This window comes from Heteronotia binoei, chromosome 15 (assembly GCF_032191835.1).
Source record: "Heteronotia binoei isolate CCM8104 ecotype False Entrance Well chromosome 15, APGP_CSIRO_Hbin_v1, whole genome shotgun sequence".
Taxonomy (NCBI): Eukaryota; Metazoa; Chordata; class Lepidosauria; order Squamata; family Gekkonidae; genus Heteronotia; species Heteronotia binoei.
The window spans coordinates 5827123-5843665 of NC_083237.1; the positions used below are offsets into that span (position 1 = coordinate 5827123).

The 16543-nt window shown below is 52.1% G+C and overlaps 1 protein-coding gene across 1 annotated transcript in view; it reads left to right on the forward strand.

Moving 5' to 3' along the window:
* Window positions 1-8965: 8965 nt before the first annotated feature.
* TGM1 (transglutaminase 1) overlaps window positions 8966-16543 on the forward strand; it is an 87208-nt gene continuing 79630 nt past the window's right edge. Inside the window, exon 1 of the mRNA XM_060256310.1 lies at window positions 8966-8981. The gene's annotated coding sequence lies outside the window, so the exon portion shown is untranslated. The remainder of the gene's footprint in view (window positions 8982-16543) is intronic.

A 16543-nucleotide genomic window follows, 5' to 3' on the forward strand; every position in this document is an offset into this window, starting at 1 on the left:
CTTCAAGAGGGGGTTAGATAAAAATATGGAGCAGAGGTCCATCAGTGGCTATTAGCCACACTGTGTGTGTGTGTGTGTGTGTGTGTGTGTGTGTATGTATATGTATGTATATATATATATATATAATTTTTTTGGCCACTGTGTGACACAGAGTGTTGGACTGGAGGGGCCATTGGCCTGATCCAACATGGCTTCTCTTATGTTCTTATGTGACACAGAGTGTTGGACTGGATGGGCCTTTGGCCTGATCCAACCTGGCTTCTCTTATGTTCTTACGTGACACAGAGTGTTAGACTGGAGGGGCAATTGGCCTGATCCAACATGGCTTCTCTTATGTTCTTACGTGACACAGAGTGTTGGACTGGAGGGGCCACTGGCCTGATCCAACATGGCTTCTCTTATGTTCTTATGTGACACAGAGTGTTGTACTGGATGGGCCACTGGCCTGATCCAACATGGCTTCTCTTATGTTCTTATGTGACACAGCGTGTTGAACTGGATGGGCCATTGGCCTGATCCAACAGGGTTTCTCTTATGTTCTTATGTGACACAGAGTGTTGGACTGAATGGGCCATTGGCCTGATCCAACATGGCTTCTCTTATGTTCTTATGTGACACAGAGTGTTGGACTGGATGGGCCTTTGGCCCGATCCAACAGGGTTTCTCTTATGTTCTTATGTGACACAGCGTGTTGAACTGGATGGGCCATTGGCCTGATCCAACATGGCTTCTCTTATGTTCTTATGTGACACAGCGTGTTGGACTGAATGGGCCATTGGCCTGATCCAACAGGGTTTCTCTTATGTTCTTATGTGACACAGCGTGTTGAACTGGATGGGCCATTGGCCTGATCCAACATGGCTTCTCTTATGTTCTTATGTGACACAGCGTGTTGAACTGGATGGGCCATTGGCCTGATCCAACAGGGCTTCTCTTATGTTCTTAGTCAAGGTCTCCGGTTCGTTCCCCAGCAGCTCCAGCTGAAATATTTCAAAGTATCAAGTGCTGGGAAAGTCGCTTCTCTGCCTGAGTCCCTGGGCAGCTGCTGCCAACCAGAGCACTGAGGTCGATGGACGGAGGGACTGACTCAACATCAGGCAGCTTCACGTGCTTCTGCCGTGCGGGGACCGGCTCCTGTGCCCGGCCCACGTTGCCACACCTTTCTCCATCCCACTTTCTCTCACTGCAGCCTGTTCTGACATGAATCTTTGTGTCAAAAGAGCATTGCCCAAATTCAAGTTCAGCCCAGTTCCCTGCCAGGATTCCTTCCTGGGGACTGACACCAACTCCTGAGGAACAGAACGGATCTGGTTGCCTGCTTCTAGCACAGGGGTGGCCAAACTGTGGCTCTTTCACACATGTTGTGTGGCTCTCGAAGCCCCTCAATCCCCCACTTAGCCGGCTTGGAGAAGGCATTTCTTTCTTTAAATCATTTCTTCAACCCAAGCCAGCCAGCAGCTTGGAGAACGCATTTAAAGTTAAAGTTGCTTTCCTTCCACCTCTCCCTTCCTTCCCCCTTCTATTTGCTTTCCTTTCTGCCTGTCTTGTGGCTTTCAAACATCAGACATTCATGTCTTGCGGCTCTCAAACATCTCACGTTTCTTCTATATGGCTCTTACATTAAGCAAGTTTGGCCACCTCTGTTCTAGCAGAACTCTGGGAGTCTAGCCTAGAAGGGGGAGCTAGGAAAGGAGGAGGAGCAGACCGCAGATTTATATCCCACCCTTCTCTCTGTATCCCCCGTGAAAGAGCCCTGTGGCGCAGAGTGGTAAAGCTGTAGTATTGCAGTCGGAACCCTCTTCTCACAACCTGAGTTCGATTCCAGTGGAAGCTGGGTTCAGGTAGCCGGTTCAAGGTTAACTCAGCCTCCCATCCTTCCAAGGTTGGTCAAATGAGTACCCAGCTTGCTGAGGGGAAAGTGTAGATGACTGGGGAAGGCAATGGCAAACCACCCCATAAAAAGTCTGCCGTGAAAACATTGTGAAAGCAGCGTCACGCCAGAGTCGAAAAACGACTGGTGCTTGCACAGGGAACCATTCCTTTCCCTTCTCTCTGAATCAGAGACTCAGAGTGGCTTACAATCTCCTATATCTTCTCCCCCCACAACAGACACCCTGTGAGGTGGGGGGGGGGATGAGAGAGCTCTCCCAGCAGCTGCCCTTTCAAGGACAGCTCCTGCAAGAGCTGTGGCTGACCCAAGGCCATTCCTGCAGCTGCAAGTGGAGGAGTGGGGAATCAAAGCCGGTTCTCCCAGATAAGAGTCCGCACACTTAACCACTACACCAAACTGGCTCTCAGTAGAAAAGCAGGAAATCGGGGGGGGGGGGGGGGAGGGGGCACCCAGGTGCCATCTTTGGCCTGAGGTTCCTTCCCCATAATTCAGTGGCATCTGCCAAGGATTCCCAACAACAGCGTCAATTGCTTTACTAAGACGGTGACTCAGCCAAGGAGGAAAAGTCCCTAGAAAGAGCCAGGAATAGCCTCAGAACAATCCAGCAAGGCAGTTAATTTCTCCAAGAAGTATTAATAAGCTGGTGTGGACATTCATGGTTCAAACAGGTCTGCCCGTGTGCGTTCAGGAAGGTTTTGCAGATCAGTTGCAAAACAGTGAAGGCCACACGGCCACTTGTACATTTCCTGAGCTATTCCACACACGCACATTCCATCTCCATGCTGGGGAAAGGGAAGCTGCACCGGTTGGGGTTTTGCCTGTTGTGCAGGTCCCTTGTCTGGGAGGAGGGCGACAAAGGTCTCTTTGAAGTGCAGTCCTCATTTCCAAACAAGCCAGAGAGGTCCTAGCTTATGCCACGGAGAGGAGTAGAGCTGTGGGATGTGCCACGCACGATGGGGACGCGCCATGTGGCTGATTGTGGTGGGAGGACTTCGTGGCCTGACTGAGGTACAGAAACTGCTCAGCAACAGAAGCAATCTATTGAGCTGGACAAAAAGAGAGCCAGTGTGGTGGCAGTGGTGAAGCGTGCGGACTCTTATCTGGGAGAACCGGATTTGATTCCCCGCTCCTCGACTTGCAGCTGCTGGGATGGCCTTGGGTCAGCCATAACTCTGGCAGCGGTTGTCCTTGAAAGGGCAGCTGCTGTGAGAGCCCTCTCCAGCCCCACCCACCTCACAGGGTGCCTGTTGTGGGGGAGGAAGGGAAAGGAGATTGGGAGCCGGTCTGAGACTATGAGATTCAGAGTGAAGGGTGGGATATAAATCCAAGATCGTCGTCAACAACAGCAACTAGATGAGTCCAGCATCACCTTAGAAACAGACAAGATTTTTAGGGTAGAAGCTTTCGAGAATCAAAGTTCCCTTCATCAAAGAGGTGTTCTTCCAAGGCTGGGGGCAGAGAGCCAGTTTGGCAGTAGCGGTGAAGTGTGCAGACTCTTATTTGGGAGAGCCAGGTTTGATTCCCCACTCCTCCACTTCCAGCTGCTGGAATGGCCTCAGGTCAGCCAGAGCTCTCTTATCTGGGAGAGCCGGGTTTGATTCCCCACTCCTCCACTTGCAGCTGCTGGAATGGCCTCGGGTCAGCCAGAGCTCTCTTATCTGGGAGAACCGGGTTTGATTCCCCACTCCTCCACTTGCAGCTGCTGGAATGGCCTTGGGTCAGCCAGAGCTCTCGTAGGAGGGCAGCTGCCGTGAGAGCTCTCTCAGCCCCACCCACCTCACCGGGTGCCTGTTGTGGGGGAGGAAGGGAAAGGAGATTGTGACCACTCTGAGGCTCTGATTCAGAGAGAAGGGTGGGGTATCAATCTGCAGTCTTCTTCTTCTTCTGCCCTCCCCAACACACACACGCCCACGCCCACACCAAGGTTGCTGTGGAACCGCCCAGCACCAAACTGAGTTAGCAAATTCCGCAGAAAGGTTGCCTGCCTTCCACATCCTCTGAAGGAGCCAAGCCACACAACTGACCTCTGAACAAAGCTCACATCTAAATCTGCGGGTGCCTCGTAGACATCAACATTTATGATACTGACGATCCTTCTGAGATATTGGAATGGCTTCATATGACCCTCCATACAGTGGCTCAGTGGCAGAGCATCTGCTTGGGAAGCAGAAGGTCCCAGGTTCAATCCCCGGCATCTCCAAAAAAGGGTCCAAGCAAATAGGTGTGAAAAATCACAGCTTGAGACCCTGGAGAGCCGCTGCCAGTCTGAGAAGACAATACTGACTTTGATGGACCAAGATTCTGATTCAGTATAAGGCAGCTTCATATGTTCATATATGTTCATAGACATGGAGCTAAAGGTGCCAAAACCACAAAGTCCCTGCTCATGCCCCTATCAACACCATTGTTGAGCATAGATTGCATTATCCTTAGGGCAGGGAACGGCCTTCTTGGTTTTGAGCGATAAAGCAGATGTCCTAGTATGTGGAATGCAATTGTACAGCACACCAGGAGGTGGAACGGTGTAGCCCAATCTGGTCAGATCTCAGAACGGTCTGCACTGGGATGGGGGACCACCAAGAAAGGGTCCGCAGACGAAGGCAGTGGCCCACCCCCTCTGCTTCTCACTGGCCTTGAAAACTCCTTGCTGGAGTTGCCAGTTGTGATTTGACGACACATATCTACATACAAAGCACACTAGACAGTCTCATGTACAATTCTGGTCACCGAACCTCAAAAAGGATATTATAGAACTGGAAAAAGTCCAGAAAAAGGCAACTAGAATGATTAAAGGTTTGGAACACTTTCCCTATGAAGAAAGGTTAAAACGCTTGAGGCTCTTTAGCTTGGAGAAACGTCGACTGCGGGGTGACATGAGAGAGGTTTACAAGATTATGCATGGGATGGAGAAAGTAGAGAAAGAAGTCCTTTTCTCCCTTTCTCACAATACAAGAACTCGTGGGCATTCCATGAACTTGCTGAGCAGTCAGGTTAAAACGGATAGAAGGAAGTACTTCTTCACCCAAAGGGTGATTGACATGTGGAATTCACTGCCACAGGCGGTGGTGGCGGCTACAAGCATAGCCAGCTTCAAGAGGGGATTAGATAAAAATATGGAGCAGAGGTCCATCAGTGGCTATTAGCCACAGTGTGTGTGTGTGTGTGTATTGGCCACTGTGTGACACAGAGGGTTGGACTGGGTGGGCCATTGGCCTGATCCAACATGGCTTTTCTTATGTTCTTATGTGACACAGAGTATTGCACTGGATGGGCCATTGGCCTGATCCAACATGGCTTCTCTTATGTTCTTATGTGACACAGAGTGTTGGACTGGATGGGCCACTGGCCTGATCCAACATGGCTTCTCTCATGTTCTTATGTGACACAGAGTGTTGGACTGGATGGGCCATTGGCCTGATCCAACATGGCTTCTCTTATGTTCTTATGTGACACAGAGTGTTGGACTGGATGGGCCATTGGCCTGATCCAACAGGGCTTCTCTTATGTTCTTACTTTGGAGTAATAAATGAATAAAAATGGTTAGACCCACCCGTGGTGTACAACGTGTGGCCCACCTCAGATATGAGAGACAGAGAAAGAGAGACAGAGACAGGCAGAGATTCGTGGATTTTCTTGTGCATCTCCCACGCTCTACATTTCTGTTCCTGGCTTTGTCACTCTCAGGACGTGTTTGAATGCTCGCGTCTCTGCCCTATCAGTGTGACTCAGTTTCAAGGGGAAATGGCTGCCGGTCGTCAAGAGATCAGTTGCGGAGATGAATCTCTGAATAGCTCAGAAGTCTCCTGAAATGTCTGGTGATGCAGCCATATTCTGGGCAGCCTTTGGGTCCCTGGGTTCTGGGAAAGTCCAGCGTCTTTCATGCAACAAGTGAAACAGAAGCTGAGAGTCGCCATCATTTGGTGATCTGAACATACACAACAGCATGAAGCTGACCTTCTACTGACCTCGGTTCATCCAAGTCAAACTTGTCAACTCGGACCAGCAGCTGCTATCCAGGGTCACAAGGGGAGGTCTTTCATGTCACCTCCTGCCTGGTGCTGTTGCCTGACTTGCAGTCAGAACTGGGACTGAATGCACTCCACACACCAGTCGAGACCGGGGGAGGAAAACTGTGGCTCGGGACCCACATGTAGCTCCTTCACACTTATTGTGTGGCTCTTGAAGCCCCCATTGGCTGGCTTGCAGAAGTCATTTGTCTCCTTAAATCGCTTCTCCAAGCTCAGCCAGCTGGTGCCTTGGAGAACGCATGTAAAGTTAAAGTTGCCTTCTTTCCACCTCTCCCGCCTCTGTCCCCCATCTATTTGCTTGCCTGCCTTCCTTGCAGCTCTCAAACATCTGACATTTATTCTGTGTGGCTCTTACGTTAAGCAAGTTTGGCCACCCCAGTCCAGATTCTTCAATACCAACGTTCTCATCGACTTGATCCAAATAAAGTACAGGTTTAGCTGTGCCCTTCTGTACAAATATGCAGCTCTGTGTGGTCTGAACTCTCTGCTCACGACCTGAATTTGATTCCAGCAGAAGCTGGATTCGGGTAGCCCCGGCCCAAGGTTGACTCAGCCTTCATCCTTCCGAGATCGGTCAAATGAGTCCCCAGCTTGCTGGGGGTAAAGCGTAAAAGACTGGGGAAGGCAATGGCAAACCACCGCGTAAAAAGTCTGCCGTGGAAACGTCGTAAAAGCAATGACACCCCAGAGTTGGAAACGACTGGTGCTTGCACAGGGGACCTTTCCTTTCCACAGCTGTTAAGAGCCCTGTGGCACAGAGTGTTAAAGCTGAAGTACTGCAGTCCAAACTCTCTGCTCATGACCTGAGTTCGATCCCAGCAGAAGCTGGTTCAGGGTAGCCGGCTCCAGGTTGACTCAGCCTTCCATCCTTCTGAGGTCAGTAAAATGAGCACCCAGCTTGCTGGGGGGGAAAGCATAGATGACTGGGGAAGGCAATGGCAAACCACCCCCCTTAAAAAGTCTGCCATGAAAACGTTGTGATGCGACGTCACCCCAGAGTTGGAAACGACTGGTGCTTGCACAGGGGACCTTTCCTTTCCTTCTGTACAAACGGATACTGCTTGTTTATTGATTGTGCTGGGAAATGACTTTATCTGGATCAAGCAAGATCGCCCTGTCGTAGAAGACCATGAAAAGGCAAAGAAAGTCACTCGTCCAGGGTTCTGTTTTTTTATGTCCTGATTTTTCATTTGGGGCTGGGAAGGTGGGTCTTTGATCATAACGCTGTAGACTTGGGAGAGAGGAGTAGATTCAAAGAACCACTGAGAGAGCGGTAGAGGGAAATGGCAATCCCCATAGGGCTTTTAAGGCAAGAGGCTTTCAGAGTTGGTCTGCCCTTGCCTGCCTCTGCGTGGCGACCCTGGAATTCCTTCGTGGTCTCCCATCCAAGTACTAAGGGAATTGAAAACAAATCAGCCAGTATCATAATGCCCTGTATAAATCGATGGTGCGGTCCTCATTTGGAATACTGGTCACAATTCTGGTTACCGCACCTCAAAAAGGATATTCTAGCATTGGAAAAAGTACAGAAAAGGGCAACTAGAATGATTAAAGGTTTGGAACACTTTCCCTATGAAGAAAGGTTAAAACGCGTGGGGCTCTTTAGCTTGGAGAAACGTCAACTGCGGGGTGACATGAGAGAGGTTTACAAGATGATGCATGGGGTGGAGAAAGTAGAGAAAGAAGTCCTTTTCTCCCTTTCTCACAATACAAGAACTCGTGGGCATTCGATGAAATTGCTGAGCAGTCGGGTTAAAACGGATAAAAGGAAGTACTTCTTCACCCAAAGGGTGATTAACATGTGGAATTCACTGCCACAGGAGGTGGTGGCGGCTACAGGCATAGCCAGCTTTAAGAGTGGGTTAGATAAAAATATGGAGCAGAGGTCCATCAGTGGCTATTTGCCACAGTGTGTATATATATGTGTATATATATGTGTGTATATATAATTTTTTTGGCCACTGTGTGACACAGAGTGTTGGACTGGATGGGCCACTGGCCTGATCCAACATGGCTTCTCTTCTGTTCTTATGTGACACAGAGTGTTGGACTGGATGGGCCACTGGCCTGATCCAACATGGCTTCTCTTATGTTCTTATGTGACACAGAGTGTTGGACTGGGTGGGCCATTGGCCTGATCCAACATGGCTCCCTCTTATGTTCTTATGTGACACCGAGTGTTGGACTGGATGGGCCACTGGCCTGATCCAACATGGCTTCTCTTCTGTTCTTACTAACCAGGGCTGACCCTGCTAAGCTTCTGAGATCTGACAAGATCAAGGCTTTTTGCCTTGCCACTAAAACGACAGTATTTTTTAAGTTGCTTGCCAGCTACACTCAGCCACTTTGATCAACCACAAGGTTCCTGCGGCCAGCAGCACAGGTGCGGATTTCCAGCCTCTCCTTGGAAAAAAACCTGGGACCCTCCTGAGTTGGAGCGTTGGACTTGGGCCGAGGGGTCCTGCGTTCGAGTCCTGCAGCACCTCCGAGACCAACTAGAGTTTGGGGATAGGAGTTTTCTCGGAAGCTTCTATCTGGACACTCTCGGGGGACTCTAGTCCGGGGGTTCCCCTCTGAAATCAGTCATCAGGGGTGAGCAGGGTGCATCTTCAAGCCCGTCCCACTTGGCAGGGCTGTTGTGAGAAGGGAACAGGGGGCAGCCTCCAGCTTCTTGGAGGGAAGATGTGATTAGGAAGGCAGGTGTGTGTGTGTGTGTGTGTATTTGGGGGCAACAGGATCCGGAGGGAAGTCTGGTTCTCTGCACTCCACCCCCCCCCCCACCTGCCCCACTTCCCAGGTCAGTGGGGCCAGCCACTCCACACACCCACCCACCCCGTGCCTGGGGAGTGCGTCAGCCCCGTGCCCGGCCCGGGGAAGTGGTGTAAGAGGCGCTTCCCCCTTCTGCTATCCTGCCCTCCCCGGATGCCGCGCATATTTGGGCCGCCGCCCGGCTCCACCCCACACTTTAGAGAGGCGCAGCCGACGGCTCCGGAGCGCAGACGGAGCAGAGGAGGGAAGGCCCGGCCGGGAGTTGTGCTGCTGCCGCCGCCACCGCCTGCCAGGTGAGTCCCCGGGCGCGGAGCTGGCCAGGTGGGCACGTCCACCCGCACGGGCGCTGGAGGGAGGGCAGGGCAGAACTGGGGCGCGCGGAAGGTTCCGAAAGTCCCCGAGAGACCCGACGAAGGACTCGCGAGTGGAGAGGGGCAGGGATGCGGGGGCGCCGCGGGCTTGCCAACCTCCCGGTGGGCCCGGGAGATATCCCGGAATCACGCCTGAGCTCTGGGCGACAGTCAAATGGAAGCTTTGGAGGAGCTGGGGGAGCAGGGTTCGGAGATGGCTGTCTTTGGAGATGGGGGGACGCAGGGGAAGGCTTGGGAGGTCTGCGAGGTTCCCTCTGGGGGTGGTCTCTTGTGGGGAGGGCGCAAAGTTCATGATGGGAGAATTTGGGTTTCAAAAAGTTTTCTTTTGTCGGCGAAGCGTTGTGGAGTCCCTCTGGGCCCCGCCGGCCGGCGGATGAGAGCGCGCGGGGGAGAAGAGGGGGAGGAGTGACCCCGATGGAGCCTGCATGATGCGGTGAAGCAGCTCCGAGCGCGGCTGGGCGGGGAGGGGGGGGGAATGGTCCGCGGGGCGCGCTGCGGGGAGAGCCCAGCGTGGGATCGAGTTTCGCCGGCGACACGAGAGGAAGTCGGACAGGTTGCTGGGGAAATGAGTGCTGCCAGTGATGGGGCAGGAAGGGCGCGGGATCGTGGGGACAGGCCCTGGGGGGAGCGGGAGGGGCGTGGGAACTCCGCGTCTTGTGGCCAGGAAGCGGGCGCTGGAGTGGAGAAGGGGCCCCGGGCTGTTGACCGGGCGGGCGGGCGGGCAACGTTACCTCCTGGCCAGGCTAGAGGGTTGCCAATCCCCAGGTGGGGGCAGGGGATCTCCCGGTTTGGAGGCCCTCCCCCTGCTTCAGGATCATCCGAAAGCGGGGAGGGAAATGTCTGCTGGGCACTCCATTATTCCCTATAGAGACGGATTCCTATAGAGTATAATGGAGAATTGCTCTGTGGGTATCTGGGGCTCTGGGGGAGCTGTTCTTTGAGAATAGAGGCGCCACATTTCCAGCATAACATCCTGTGCCTCTCCCCAAAACACCCTCCAAGTTTCAAAAGGATTGGACCGGGGGATCCAATTCTGTGAGCCCCAAAAGAAGGTGCCCCTGTCCTTCATTATTTCCATTGGAGGGAAGGCACTGAAAAGGTGTGCGGTCCCTTTAAATGTGATGGCCAAAATTCCCTTTGGAGTTCAATTATGCTTGTCACAGCCTTGCTCCTGGCTCTACCCCAAAGTCTTCTGGCTCCACCCTCAAAGTCTCCAGGTTCTACCCCCAAAGTCCCCAGATATTTATTGATTTAGACTTAACAACCCTACCAGGCTAGGAGCCGAGAAAGTCCCAGGTTCAAATCCCGACTTGTGCTGTGAAAGCCCGCTGGGTGACCTCAGGCCAATCCTGTGGTCTTGGCCTGGCCTACCTCACAGGGTTGGTGTTGCGAGGCCAAAAGGGAGGCGGGCAGATCCGATGCGAATCTAAACATTCAAGGAAGGCAGCGTGGCCTGGTGGTTCGAATGTCGAGCTATGATGTGGGAGATCCAGGTGCGAATCCGCAGTTGCGCGTTGGAAGTGCACTGGGTGGCTTTGGAGCAGTCCCACACTCTCCACCTGGCCTACCTCCCAAGGTTGTGGTAAAGATCAAATAGAGGGAAACTACGCTGAGCAACTTTGAGGCCCCACTGGGGAGAAAGGAGGAACAAACCTCATAAAGAAGATTAATTTTGATGGAGAAAACCGATACGACGCCTCGCGCGTCACCGACTCAAGGGATGGGAAGTACGAAAAGGTTCCCTCGCCTCTCCCCCGTAATATCTCTCTCCGAGCGTTCTTTCTGGCCCTCTCCCTGTGATCTGAGGCAAGTTACAACCCCTGTGCCTCATGGTTTAATTTTACAACGATCCCTATCGGGCAGGTTAGACAGGGACAGGCAGGGAGACGGAGACTCTCCCAAGATCTCACGGCAGAGCAGAGATTCGAAAACTGGTCTGCAGCGCTGAAGCAATAAAAGCTACGCAGGGGAAGTGTGATTTCGGAAATGGTTCGAAATGGCTTGCTACAAATAGTTCTCGAGATATATGAAGCAGGCGTGGAACGGAAAGTCCTCTCATGAAGGCCTCGGCCTCTCCGCCCTGTTGCTGGCCCTTCAGAGGAACTGGTTGGCCACTGTGGGAGACGGGATGCTGGACTAGGTGGTCCTTCACTGGTCTGGATCCTGTAGGGGGGGTTCTTATGAAGGCCTTGGCCTCTCCGCCCTGTTGCTGGCCCTTCAGAGGAACTGGTTGGCCACTGTGGGGGACGGGATGCTGGACTAGGTGGACCTTCACTGGTCTGAGCCAGTAGGGGATCTTCTTATGAAGGCCTTGGCCTCTCTGCCCTGTTGTTGGCCTTCAAGAAGGACTGACTGGCCACTGTGTGAAGAAGAAGAAAAAGACATTGGATTTATATTCCGCCCTCCACTCCGAAGAGTCACGGAGCGGCTCACAATCTCCTTTACCTTCCTCCACCCACAAGAGACACCCTGTGAGGTAGATGAAGATATTGGATTTATATCCCGCCTTCCACTCCGAAGAGTCTCAGAGCGGCTCACAATCTCCTTTACCTTCCTCCACCCACAAGAGACACCCTGTGAGGTAGATGAAGATATTGGATTTATATCCCACCCTCCACACCGGAGAGTCTCAGAGCGGCTCACAATCTCCTTTCCCTTCCTCCCCCACAACAGACACCCTGTGAGGTAGATGAAGATATTGGATTTATATCCCGCCTTCCACTCCGAAGAGTCTCGGAGCGGCTCACAATCTCCTTTACCTTCCTCCACCCACAAGAGACACCCTGTGAGGTAGATGAAGATATTGGATTTATATCCCACCCTCCGCACTGGAGAGTCTCAGAGCGGCTCACAATCTCCTTTCCCTTCCTCCCCCACAACAGACACCCTGTGAGGTGGGTGGGGCTGGAGAGGTCTCTCACAGCAGCTGCCCTTTCAAGGACAACCACTGCCAGAGCTATGGCTGACCCAAGGCCAATCCAGCAGCTGCAAGTGGAAGAGTGGGGGAATCAAACCCGGTTCTCCCAGATAAGAGTCCGCGCACTTCACCACTGCGCCAAACTGGTTCTCTCCCCCTGTTAGACAGATATGCTTTCCCTGCAAGAAAAGGATTCTTTAAAAAATATTTCATTTATAGCCTACTGGCTCTCAAACTGAGAGTTTGGTGTAGTGTGGTGTAGTGGGACAGGAGGCTGGACTAGATGGACCGCTGGTCCAATCCAGCAGGGCTTTTCTTAGGTTTGTATGATGATAGGGAAGTGAAGGAACAGAGTATTGGGCGGCCTTCCTGGAAGGTCGAACTGCATTTTGTTAGAATTCTAGCAGCAAATTTCTGGGAGAAAAATGGAAATGTCAGGCTCCAAGCGGTCACAAGCCACAGGATCTCTGGCCCGGTTCATCCCCTCACAAAAACACGGAGCTGCTTTATACCGAGTCAGACTCTTGGTCTATGGGAGTCGCTGTTGTCGACTCAACCGGCAGCCGCTCTCCCCGTTTCAGCTACGGAACTTTCATAACTGAATCCTTTTTTGGCTGGATGCAACTGGGGGGAGCCTTCTCTTTCCAAAGCAGATGTTCTGCCATTGAACCACAGCCCCGCCCATGGGAACAAAATGGCACTTTGCACATGCTCAGGGATACTCTGGTTTTCCTGGCCGCTTCTTATAATCCAAAGATTTAGATGGGATGCCAATCGATTCTCTCTCCCTTGCTGTGTGGAGTTACTAAAGCTTGGAGTTATTGCATGGATTTCCCAGGCTCTGTTCCTCTTTCTGCTTTTGGATTTCGGAGTCAGGACTGCTTATCTTGGCTGGGTGGAGTTTCCAACAGGCTTTCCTTGCTTTTAACAACTGCACAACAGACAGAAGTTTCACAGGTGCTGCTTTTCTTAGGATGGCAAAAAATACTCTCCCCCTGTTAGACTGGTATGCTTTCCCTGCAAGAAACGGAATCTTTAAAAATTACTTCATTTATAGCCTGCTGGCTCTCAAACTAGCCAGTTTGGTGTAGTGGTGAAGTGTGCCTTCTTATCTGGGAGAACCGGGTTTGATTCCCCACTCCTCCACTTGCAGCTGCTGGAATGGCCTGGGGTCAGTCATAGCTCTCGCAGGAGTTGTCCTTGAAATAGCAGCAGCTGTAAGAGAGAGAGCCAGTTTGGTGTGAGAGCCAGTTTGGTGTAGTGGTTAAGTGTGTGGACTCTTACCTGGGAGAACCGGGTTTGATTCCCCACTCCTCCACCTACAGCTGCTGGGATGGCCTTGGGTCAGCCACAGCTCTCACAGAGTTGTCCTTGAAAGGGCAGTTTCTGGGAGAGCTCTCTCAGCCCCACCTACCTTGCAGGGTGTCTGTTGTTGGGGGGGAAGGTACAGGAGATTGTGACCGCTCTGAGATTCAGAGTATGGGGTGGGATATAAATCCAAAATCATCATCATCTTCTAAGAGCTCTCTCAGCCCCACCTACCTCACAAGGTGTCTGTTGGGGGGAGAAGGTAAAGGAGATTGTGACTGCTCTGTGACTCTGAGATTCAGTGTATAGGGTGGGATATAAATCCAATATCTTCTTCTTCTAAGAGCTCTCTCAGCCCCACCTACCTCACAGGGTGTCTGTTGTGGGGGGAGAAGGGAAAGGAGATTGTGAGTCGCTCTGAGACTCTCCGGAGTGGAGGGCGGGATATAAATCCAATATCTTCATCTACCTCACAGGGTGTCTGTTGTGGGGGAGGAAGATAAAGGAGATTGTGAGCCGCTCTGAGACTCTTCGGAGTGGAGGGAGGGATATAAATCCAATATCTTCATCTACCTCACAGGGTGTCTGTTGTGGGGGAGGAAGATAAAGGAGATTGTGAGCCGCTCTGAGACTCTTTGGAGTGGAGGGGGGGATATAGATCCAATATCTTCATCTACCTCACAGGGTGTCTGTTGTGGGGAGGGGGGAGGAAGGTAAAGGAGATTGTGAGCCGCTCTGAGACCTTGAGATTCAGAGTTTAGGGCGGGATATAAATCCAATATCTTCTTGCCCATGGGGACCCAAAGCAGTTTACAATGATTTCCTCCGTTTTCTCCTCACAACAACCCTGTGAAGTAGGTTAGCCGGAGAGCATGGAACTGGCTCACGATCACCCAGCAAGCTGCCAAGGCAGAGCAGGGATTCGAACTTGGGTTTCTCCGATCCAACGCTTTTAACCACTGCAGTTTCTCTAGAAAAGCATCTCTCAGGATCCACGGAGCCTGGGTTCTGTTCCCTGCGCAGGAGAGCCAAGATTCCTGGGCTCTAGGGCTCGTGTCGCTCTTGCCTCATTGTTATTCATGCCTCAAACAGAAACTCAGTTTCACCTGCACCAGCAAGATAAACCGGCAAGACCCACAGGTCCTCTCCCGCTGTGGAGGCACACACGCCTTGTGGCATGAGCTCACCGGGGCCGTCCCCATTGGCTGCCTGGCAGGGGACAAGGGCGGGACGCAACAGAGGAAGATGACTAACTTTTTCTCACTGAGGGATGTTCCCAAAGATGCCCTCCCTGCCACTGTAGGCACCCCACGGGCGGTTCTCCACGCCTCGTTTCATTCCTGAAGACTTTCCAGGCGTTCCTCTGTCTCTCCTTGTCAGGTTTGAGCTGGCCCTCCAAATCCACTTTTAGGTGTTTTGCCGTGGAACGCATCCAGAATGTTGAAGGGCCTCTGAGCACGTGCAGAGTGCATTTGGTTGAGCACGGGGTGGGGGGAAACACCACCTCCAGGAGGCCATACATTCACACTTCCGTGGTTAGCAGGAAGGGGGTCATGTCCAAACTCTCTCTCTTTTCCAAAAGAGAAGAGCTGACCCCTTCAGAGCCAGTTTGGTGCAGTGGTGAAGTGTGCGGACTCTTATCTGGGAGAACCGGGTTTGATTCCCCACTCCTCCACTTGCACCTGCTGGAATGGCCTTGGGTCAGCCAGAGCTCTCACAGGAGTTGTCCTTGAAAGGGCAGCTGCTGTGAGAGCCCTCTCAGCCCCACCCACCTCACAGGGTGTCTGTTGTGGGGGAGGAAGGTCAAAGAGATTGTGAGCCGCTCTGAGACTCTTCAGAGTGGAGGGCGGGATATAAATCTAATATCTTCTTCTTCTTCCTCCATTTGCACCTGCTGAGATGGCCTTGGGTCAACCATAGCTCTGGCAGAGGTTATCCTTGAAAGGGCAGCTGCTGTGAGAGCCCTCTCCAGCCCCACCCACCTCACAGGGTGTCTGTTGTGGGGGAGGAAGGGAAGGTGATTGTAAGAGAGCCTGTTTAGTGTAGTGGTTAAATGTGCGGACTCTTATCTGAGAGAACCGGGTTTGATTCCCCACTCCTCCACTTGCACCTGCTAGCATGGCCTTGGGTCAGCCATAGCTCTGGAAGAGGTTGTCCTTGAAAGGGCAGCTGCCGTGAGAGCCCTCTCCAGCCCCACCCACCTCACAGGGTGTCTGTTGTGGGGGAGGAAGGGAAAGGAGATTGTGAGCCGCTCTGAGTCTCTCTGGAGTGGAGGGCGGGATATAAATCCAATATCTTCTTCTTCTGATTACACTTGAAACTGCCTGACACTGAAACAGACCCTTAGAATGTCAAGTTCTACTCAGACTGTTCTTTTACATGTTTGTGTAAAGGGCCGTCAAGTCACAGCTGACGTCTGGCATATAACAGGGTTGTCGAACTCATTTGTTAGGAGGGCCGGATCTGACATAAATGAGACCTTGTTGGGCCAGGCCATGTTTAAGATTACATAGCAGAGATATAAACTCTATAAAGGACACAGACAAACACAATTAAAGATTTTTTAAAAGCTTTAAACATGCTCAAAACACTAGCGCTCGTTGATCTTAAGAGTGCATTCGCACGACACTAAATAACACATTTTGCAAGTGGATTTTTGCTATCACACAGTAAAAATCCAGTTGCAAAATGCATTATTTGGTGTAGCGTGAACACCCTCTTAAAGGTGCTTTCTTTGTATCTCTCCCATGGATCCAGGGAACTGGGCGAAGGAAGCTCTGGCTCTTTCCTTCCTTCCCCAGGGGACTGGAAGGGGAGCCTCAGCCAATAGAAGGAAGAGAGACTTGACTCAGTAGCTGTGCTGTGTGACTGAGAGAGCCTGGTAAAGCAAGTTCTCCCTCCCCTCCTTCCTCCCCAAGGGAGGAGCCTCAGCCAGTAGAAAAAATAGAGGCTTTGCTCTGTAGCTCCTATGCGATTGGGCAAGCCTAGCAAAGGAAGGAAGGAAGAGAGAAGGAAAAGGAAGCAGATGACAGCCAGTTGCTTGGGGGCCTGTTAAGGAGTCCTCTGAGGGCCTGATTCAGCCCCTGGGCCACATGTTTGACACCCCTGCTGAGGGATTTTTAAGGCAAGAGACATCTAGAGGTGGTTTGCCATCACCCACCTCTGCATAGCAACCTTGGGCTTCCTTGGTGGGCTCCCATCCAAGTATTTTCCATGACGGATCCCGCTTCCCTTCCCAGATCGGACAAGATCCAGGTCA